Genomic DNA, 10,213 nt, shown 5'->3' with positions numbered 1-10,213 from the left:
CTGATCCCACACCCCGTTACCTCGTAGAGTATAAGTCCATATTAATGGCAGCAAGAGAGCGGGGTCTGGTATCAGAAGAGGAGAAGAAATATTTGTTTGATCCACATCCCACCATCGCGACTTTTTACGCGCTTCCCAAAACTCATAAGTCCACCACCCCTATTAGGGGCAGACCTATTGTGTCCGGAAACAACTGTCTGACACAAGGAGCAAGTAAATATGTCGATGAAATTCTCGCACCTCTGGTCTCGGCATTACCCTCATATATAAAAGATACGAAGGATATGGTTGCGAAACTTATGGATCTGACAGTAAATGAGAACACTGTACTCGCCAGTCTGGATGTGGAGAGTCTATATAGCAATATAAGACACGACTTAGGTCTTCATGCCACCTCGTTCTTTTTGAGCACCAAGAGTAGACACTTTCAAGCACATAATGATTTTGTTGTTGATTTGTTAAAATTTATTTTGACACACAACTATTTTTTGTTTAATGGACAATTCTATCACCAAACACAGGGCACCGCAATGGGGTCTTCTTGTGCGCCAAATTACGCAAATTTGTTTTTGGGGTGGTGGGAACACACGATTGTTTTTGGAGATGAGACCTTGAGTTGTTTTACATCACATATTTTACTTTGGGCACGATATATCGACGACATCCTCATCCTTTGGGATGGGGATGCGTCCTTACTACAGGAATTTGTTGACACATTAAACACTAATCACATTGGGATGCTTTTCACATATGAATTTGGTGGCCGCACTATTAATTTTTTAGATTTACAGATATACATTGACGATGACCTCCAGATCCAGACTGACATTTATCGCAAACCTACATCGACAAATTCTCTCCTTCAGTGGCAAAGTTGGCACCCGAACTCTTTACGACGCAGTATTCCGATTGGCCAGTATCTCAGGGCCCGTCGAAACTGCTCTGAAGAATCCAAATTCCAGTTGGAATGTAAGAATTTGTATAGGAGATTTAAGAACAGGGGCTATCCTAGTAAACATCTACGAAGGGCATACCGTAGAGCATGTGATAGAGATAGGACCCATCTCCTACACAACACTCGACCTGTGACCAACAAGAAAGAGATAAGATGCATTGGCAATTATGATGGACACACTGATCAAATAATGGCAATTTTGAGACGTCACTGGCATTTATTGGAGGCAGACTCTGATCTAGCCCCAGTGATCAGTAGACATCCTAGGGTGACATTCCGTAGGGGTCCTAACCTTAGGGATATGCTAGTGCACAGCCATTTACAGATGCCATCTGTCCCACGTACTTGGCTAACAAGTGCAGTAAAAGGTTTCTTTCCATGTGGCCATTGCGGTCTATGCAAGTACATGATTAAGATCAAAACATTTGAGAATCCAGTAGACCAGAGAACCTATGAAGTTAGACAATTTTTGAACTGCAGTAGCAGTAATGTTATCTACATAGCGCAATGCACATGCCCGCGCCTATATGTGGGTAAGACGACTCAGGAATTAAGACGTAGAGTGTCCAAACACATAAGTACCATTAGAACTGAATCGGACATGCCTTTGGCTAGACATATTCGCCACCGACACAGTGGGAGAATTGAGGATATCAAATTTTGGGGACTCTGCCAGCTGAAATTAGGACCGAGAAAAGGGGACATTGACAGATTATTATTAAAAGAGGAGGCGAGATGGATTTTTCGCCTCCAGAGTCAAGCACCTCTTGGATTAAATGAGGGCTTTTCATTTGCTGCTTTCCTCTAAGTGTGTTATAGACTTAATACTTTCAAATAATGATGATGAACGATAAGTGACTGCTGGCTGGCTAAGATTTTTGGGTTTTTAGACCCTAGAATAACAGTTTGTTTTATATCCACCATTTGATACTTACCTTTATACACTATTTGATACTTACCCTTATACATATATTTATATATACTATCAGTGTAACAGCTTGATTTATATCCACTATTTGATACTTACCCTTATACACTTTGATACTTACCCTTATACATTTATTTATATATACTATTAGCGTTGTTCACTGTCATGCATTAATTTTGTGTACCATTGGCATATATTTATAATATTGCATGAATTCCTAACCCTGTGAACATTACGGATCTTTGATTTTATTTAGCTGATCCACCTTTTATAACCATTATTATATACATAGAACGGGGTTGCCAATGGAGTTTGTGTCAAGCGCACTGACTATGGAGTGTAATTTAGCACCAAGTCAGGTGTCATGCGCATTGGATATAGTCTAAGTGCAGTGACATGCACGATGACACAGCGTAATCACATGACACTGGGAACCCGGAAGTGATTCCGCGATAGTAGCGGTCATGTGAGTGTGTTAGATCATGTGACGCTGAGACTCAGATGACACAGCGTAATCACATGACACTGGGAACCCGGAAGTGATTCCGTGATAGTAGCAGTCATGTGAGTGTATTAGATCATGTGACGCTGAGACTCAGATGACACAGCGTAATCACATGACACTGGGAACCCGGAAGTGATTCCGTGATAGTAGCAGTCATGTGAGTGTATTAGATCATGTGACGCTGAGACTCAGATGACACAGCGTAATCACATGACACTGGGAACCCGGAAGTGATTCCGCGATAGTAGCAGTCATGTGACCGCAATGGATCACGTGACGCTGATACTCAGATGATGCAGGGTTGTGTCATATGGAGATGATTGGAGGGTGAGTAGGTGGGCGTGTGTGTCCATTTTAGCCCACCAATCTGATAGAGGGGGCGAGTCTCTTTATAATAAAATAAGATCTTATTGGTGTACCATGGTGAGTGTTTGGGGCGGTACTATGATACTAGCTAATTGGATGTGGATATAAATATCGGCCAGTACCAGCAGCAAGTGTTGCCTAATTTTTCTCCTGATGACGTTGCTGTGGCAACGAAACATGTAGAGAGGGGGCACTATTTGTGGTTTTAAATAGCAGACATCCAGTATCTCCTAGTTACCTTCTATACAGGACTGCAGACTGTGATAGTGATTGATATAGTTAGTTAGAGAGGATAGTTATATCCCTATATATCATCTAGTATTAGCTAGTGATAGGAGTACTGGGTGTGTTGTGGTTTTAAAGAAGTTCACATATTTATTTTAAAGATACGTAATAAAAGTTAACTTTTACTAGGGGGGTGATAATAATTAAAGGGGTTTTTTACCCCGGGCTACGGCCTGTGGGTTTGGAGTTTATTCGTATTAAGGGACCCCTGACTCTCCAGAGAGGGCTTAAGTGTGTATAAAATTGTTAAAGGGGGACTATTCCCCAAGTTTCTTTCCCTCATATTGATGTGCACCGCGATATGGCGGGCTTTTTGTCACAAAGATTTAATTTAGAGGATTTAGCAGCTGAAGCAACTCAGGTCTTCACTACAAGTAATTTACCCTTAGGGCAGACTGAAATTAACCAAGCCTTTCGTAATATACATAAAACCTATAAACAGTACATAAAGACTTGGTGGGAAGTTACAAGTTTGGATACTTACTATAAACAGAAAATTGTGTATAGAGGACTGAGAATACCTATTGTCCCTAACTCTCATCAGGAGGACGCTAGTTTTCTCCAGGGTTGGGAACAAGTTCTCACGGAAAGCTCATTGCGCATGATAAATTATCTATTAGAGTACGAAAGAGGACATCTACAAAGAGTGGGTCAGAAATTGGAAACAGAGGTCAGAGAAATACAGTCCTTCTCAAATCATTCTGAGTACAATAATCTGGAGGTCAAATTACAGAGAAATCTTGAGACCTACAAAAACGAGATAAAAGAAAAGAAACACAACAAGTACGTGAGGGATTGTACTGATTTTTCCACTGGTCAAGTATATAATTATCGTGGAAAAAGGCAGGGACAGCCACAGCCTAATAACTATTCTAGAAGCCAACGAGAATTTTCTGAGTCTGAGACATCGGGGACAGAGGGCTCTATTTCAGACAGTAACTCAGTTAGACAAGGAACCAAGCGTAAAACCAAATATTATAAGGGTAAAACATCATATAATAGGAGACAACCTTACCAAGTTAGGTCAGCAGGTTTCACTCCTAATAACCAGACATGTCCCAACAACGGTATGATGTCGGGTGGTACCTCCGGATCTTCTGGCTCCTTTGTAGCCTCTGTGTCCAGGTTGGGGACCCAACCAAATGCAGCATCCCATACTCAACATACACCAATAACTTACAATGCTGGATTGGCTCGCCCACAGATAAGTGGTTTGATACCTCCTACTCCCAGTATCACTGCCCCGACTATGACCCTACCTTCTTTTTTAGGGTTGCCCCCTTTGGGGATGCAACCAACATAAATGCAACCCAAGAATTTGAGAATCTAGGGGACCCTAATGTGAGTAGTTTACAAATAGTAAACTTGTCCTCATATTCCCTCAGCAATGATGAGATCATCTTACTAAGTAGAGGCTTGTCCTTCACTCCGACACCGAGATTCCAGTCGTTTGACTGGGTGAAGGACATAAATTTGTTTGCGCGCAAGTTGGCGCTACATAAGTGGCATCTGCAGCGGGAGATTCATCTGAGAGGTATACAACAAAGAGAAGAGGAGGGCATTAGGGCACTTACTGATCTATTACAGGAAAATGAAGGAGGGGATGTGAACCTACAAGCACCATTCACTAATTTTAAACCCAGATCAACACTGACACCACATTTTGGGCAGTATACATATATAGATGCCTTTGTAAAACTTGTGAGTAGGGACATTGCAGGCATTCACTGGAGTAGAGATGTAATACACTCTAATATCACACCGGCAGAACAACAGGCTTTGACTAGCTTAAAGGAGAATGAGGGGATTATAATTAAACCCTCCGATAAGGGGGGGAACATTGTTTTGATGGACCGTGAGGACTATGTGAGGATGGTGTTGGCACTGTTGAATGATGATACCAAGTATGAAAAACTGGACTCTGATCCCACACCCCGTTACCTCGTAGAGTATAAGTCCATATTAATGGCAGCAAGAGAGCGGGGTCTGGTATCAGAAGAGGAGAAGAAATATTTGTTTGATCCACATCCCACCATCGCGACTTTTTACGCGCTTCCCAAAACTCATAAGTCCACCACCCCTATTAGGGGCAGACCTATTGTGTCCGGAAACAACTGTCTGACACAAGGAGCAAGTAAATATGTCGATGAAATTCTCGCACCTCTGGTCTCGGCATTACCCTCATATATAAAAGATACGAAGGATATGGTTGCGAAACTTATGGATCTGACAGTAAATGAGAACACTGTACTCGCCAGTCTGGATGTGGAGAGTCTATATAGCAATATAAGACACGACTTAGGTCTTCATGCCACCTCGTTCTTTTTGAGCACCAAGAGTAGACACTTTCAAGCACATAATGATTTTGTTGTTGATTTGTTAAAATTTATTTTGACACACAACTATTTTTTGTTTAATGGACAATTCTATCACCAAACACAGGGCACCGCAATGGGGTCTTCTTGTGCGCCAAATTACGCAAATTTGTTTTTGGGGTGGTGGGAACACACGATTGTTTTTGGAGATGAGACCTTGAGTTGTTTTACATCACATATTTTACTTTGGGCACGATATATCGACGACATCCTCATCCTTTGGGATGGGGATGCGTCCTTACTACAGGAATTTGTTGACACATTAAACACTAATCACATTGGGATGCTTTTCACATATGAATTTGGTGGCCGCACTATTAATTTTTTAGATTTACAGATATACATTGACGATGACCTCCAGATCCAGACTGACATTTATCGCAAACCTACATCGACAAATTCTCTCCTTCAGTGGCAAAGTTGGCACCCGAACTCTTTACGACGCAGTATTCCGATTGGCCAGTATCTCAGGGCCCGTCGAAACTGCTCTGAAGAATCCAAATTCCAGTTGGAATGTAAGAATTTGTATAGGAGATTTAAGAACAGGGGCTATCCTAGTAAACATCTACGAAGGGCATACCGTAGAGCATGTGATAGAGATAGGACCCATCTCCTACACAACACTCGACCTGTGACCAACAAGAAAGAGATAAGATGCATTGGCAATTATGATGGACACACTGATCAAATAATGGCAATTTTGAGACGTCACTGGCATTTATTGGAGGCAGACTCTGATCTAGCCCCAGTGATCAGTAGACATCCTAGGGTGACATTCCGTAGGGGTCCTAACCTTAGGGATATGCTAGTGCACAGCCATTTACAGATGCCATCTGTCCCACGTACTTGGCTAACAAGTGCAGTAAAAGGTTTCTTTCCATGTGGCCATTGCGGTCTATGCAAGTACATGATTAAGATCAAAACATTTGAGAATCCAGTAGACCAGAGAACCTATGAAGTTAGACAATTTTTGAACTGCAGTAGCAGTAATGTTATCTACATAGCGCAATGCACATGCCCGCGCCTATATGTGGGTAAGACGACTCAGGAATTAAGACGTAGAGTGTCCAAACACATAAGTACCATTAGAACTGAATCGGACATGCCTTTGGCTAGACATATTCGCCACCGACACAGTGGGAGAATTGAGGATATCAAATTTTGGGGACTCTGCCAGCTGAAATTAGGACCGAGAAAAGGGGACATTGACAGATTATTATTAAAAGAGGAGGCGAGATGGATTTTTCGCCTCCAGAGTCAAGCACCTCTTGGATTAAATGAGGGCTTTTCATTTGCTGCTTTCCTCTAAGTGTGTTATAGACTTAATACTTTCAAATAATGATGATGAACGATAAGTGACTGCTGGCTGGCTAAGATTTTTGGGTTTTTAGACCCTAGAATAACAGTTTGTTTTATATCCACCATTTGATACTTACCTTTATACACTATTTGATACTTACCCTTATACATATATTTATATATACTATCAGTGTAACAGCTTGATTTATATCCACTATTTGATACTTACCCTTATACACTTTGATACTTACCCTTATACATTTATTTATATATACTATTAGCGTTGTTCACTGTCATGCATTAATTTTGTGTACCATTGGCATATATTTATAATATTGCATGAATTCCTAACCCTGTGAACATTACGGATCTTTGATTTTATTTAGCTGATCCACCTTTTATAACCATTATTATATACATAGAACGGGGTTGCCAATGGAGTTTGTGTCAAGCGCACTGACTATGGAGTGTAATTTAGCACCAAGTCAGGTGTCATGCGCATTGGATATAGTCTAAGTGCAGTGACATGCACGATGACACAGCGTAATCACATGACACTGGGAACCCGGAAGTGATTCCGCGATAGTAGCGGTCATGTGAGTGTGTTAGATCATGTGACGCTGAGACTCAGATGACACAGCGTAATCACATGACACTGGGAACCCGGAAGTGATTCCGTGATAGTAGCAGTCATGTGAGTGTATTAGATCATGTGACGCTGAGACTCAGATGACACAGCGTAATCACATGACACTGGGAACCCGGAAGTGATTCCGTGATAGTAGCAGTCATGTGAGTGTATTAGATCATGTGACGCTGAGACTCAGATGACACAGCGTAATCACATGACACTGGGAACCCGGAAGTGATTCCGCGATAGTAGCAGTCATGTGACCGCAATGGATCACGTGACGCTGATACTCAGATGATGCAGGGTTGTGTCATATGGAGATGATTGGAGGGTGAGTAGGTGGGCGTGTGTGTCCATTTTAGCCCACCAATCTGATAGAGGGGGCGAGTCTCTTTATAATAAAATAAGATCTTATTGGTGTACCATGGTGAGTGTTTGGGGCGGTACTATGATACTAGCTAATTGGATGTGGATATAAATATCGGCCAGTACCAGCAGCAAGTGTTGCCTAATTTTTCTCCTGATGACGTTGCTGTGGCAACGAAACATGTAGAGAGGGGGCACTATTTGTGGTTTTAAATAGCAGACATCCAGTATCTCCTAGTTACCTTCTATACAGGACTGCAGACTGTGATAGTGATTGATATAGTTAGTTAGAGAGGATAGTTATATCCCTATATATCATCTAGTATTAGCTAGTGATAGGAGTACTGGGTGTGTTGTGGTTTTAAAGAAGTTCACATATTTATTTTAAAGATACGTAATAAAAGTTAACTTTTACTAGGGGGGTGATAATAATTAAAGGGGTTTTTTACCCCGGGCTACGGCCTGTGGGTTTGGAGTTTATTCGTATTAAGGGACCCCTGACTCTCCAGAGAGGGCTTAAGTGTGTATAATATTTTAACTAGGAACATAGATACTGGCTTATTTATTCACCACTAGAGCTTCATAGTGGCTAACCCTGATTACCTATGATCAGACTTTCTTTTCGCTTTTACTGTATTGTTGTATTGTTCTTTTATATGCTGCCTTCAATTTTTATTTTAGCTATTTTACCAACATGCAAAGTTCTACCTAAGTCACAGTATAAGGCTATGTTCACACAACATAAGAGACCGCCCGTTCCGTGACCTGTGTATACGCTCCAGCAGGGATTCCATATGCGGCAACAGCACATTGGTTTTCATATAATAGGCAACAACGGCCGTAGTTATACAGTTGCAAGGGGTTTGGCCGATGGTGTCCCATAAACTCTTAAAAATGGTGGCCAGAGTCCCCTATTACAATGAAGTGGTGGGTCGGACATACACGCCTCCACTCCTTTCATTGTTTCTCGGATCTGCCAAAAATAGCTGAGTACAAAGTTTGTCTGTCTTCACGGCCCCTTTAGAGAATGACGTTGGATACATCTTACTTAATTGCATCTGCTGGAATTCTATCAATGATTATCATTTATTCTCTATTTTACAAATACTTTAACTTACAAATCATTTGAAGTTCTAATTAATTAATTTTCTTTATTTGTATTTGTTTCATGTATTTGCCGCATTTCAACACTCTGAGATACGTGGTAGAGATTCCGAATCCGTCAATTCCATATTAGGTACAGAACTGATGACACCCGTAGGCAGCTATTAGGGAGAGAAAACAATTTAGTCTTACCTTTATCTTCATGGATGGTCACAAAGGGTTAGGGTAGTATTACACAGAAGGATTAACGATTAGGTCGTAAGGGTTTGAACGATAATCGCTTAGTGTAACAACAGACAACGAATAAACCACCAATGATAAACTGCTGGTCGTTTCATAGAATTTGCACATGGAAATTGTTCGCATGTAATAAGACGTTATTCGGTTGTTTGTAGTCATGAGCGAATACTGTTCGATCAAATAGATATTCGATCGAATAGTGAGATATTTGAATATTCGATATTCGTACGAATATCCCGCAAATATTCGGCAAATATTCGATAAGCGTTCAAATCCCCCAGCTTCCGGTTTCACCCTCCAAATGGTCAAATAGATGTTTTTAACTAATCGAATCCTTGTTCTCATAGACTTTAATGGGATCGAATATTCGATTGAATATTCGAATATTTGCGGGATACTCGTACGAATATCGAATATTCTAATATCTCACTATTCGCTCATCACTAGTTTGCAGTAGAGACGACAGGAGGACCACAAAAGACGATCATAAGTAATGATCATCTTTCTGTGTAATTGGGTAAACAATTTCAGGTCGTTCGCCATAGCCGTCATTTGAAATCGATTATCGTTAATGGTTGAAAAATCACTTTGTGGAATAGGAGCCTAAAGTGCCCTAGGGTTGAAGCGCTTTTACTCCTACCTCAAACAACCTGCGTAATTTATATGCAAGGCTCTGCTTCCAGAGCTAAGTTTTGTATTTAAATCTGTGGAAACTGGATAGGGTGGGAAGGGGAGAAGATGTGCTGCTTTTTTTTTTTTTTTTTTGGTCAGGTAACATAAAATATATATATTTTTTTTAAATAAAACTTTTTTGTGCTTTTTTATTTCAATAAAGTTTGTGATTACTTAAATGTGGCTTAGTAGTGGTTGAAGCCATCGGTTAGACAACATTACTGAGCTGCATCTTATTACTACAGTACCTGCTGTCACAGACAAAAATCATGCGCTTTACTTTATACTTTACTTTACATTGTAGCGGGCAGGCATAATTTGGCTTGGGAGGGCAAAACTAAATCTCCCTACCCACCTGGTAGTGCCAGGCTGCTACTACTTTGTATGTATCTGGATGGTTATGGACAAAAAGAAAAAAAAAGCCTTGAAATAACACCCCCTTCCCCAGATCACATTGTTGCCTCTAATGGCTTCCACCTGCGGGATA

The sequence above is a fragment of the Dendropsophus ebraccatus genome, chromosome 1 (assembly GCF_027789765.1).
Source record: "Dendropsophus ebraccatus isolate aDenEbr1 chromosome 1, aDenEbr1.pat, whole genome shotgun sequence".
NCBI lineage: Eukaryota > Metazoa > Chordata > Amphibia > Anura > Hylidae > Dendropsophus > Dendropsophus ebraccatus.
This window is presented reverse-complemented; position numbering follows the sequence as displayed.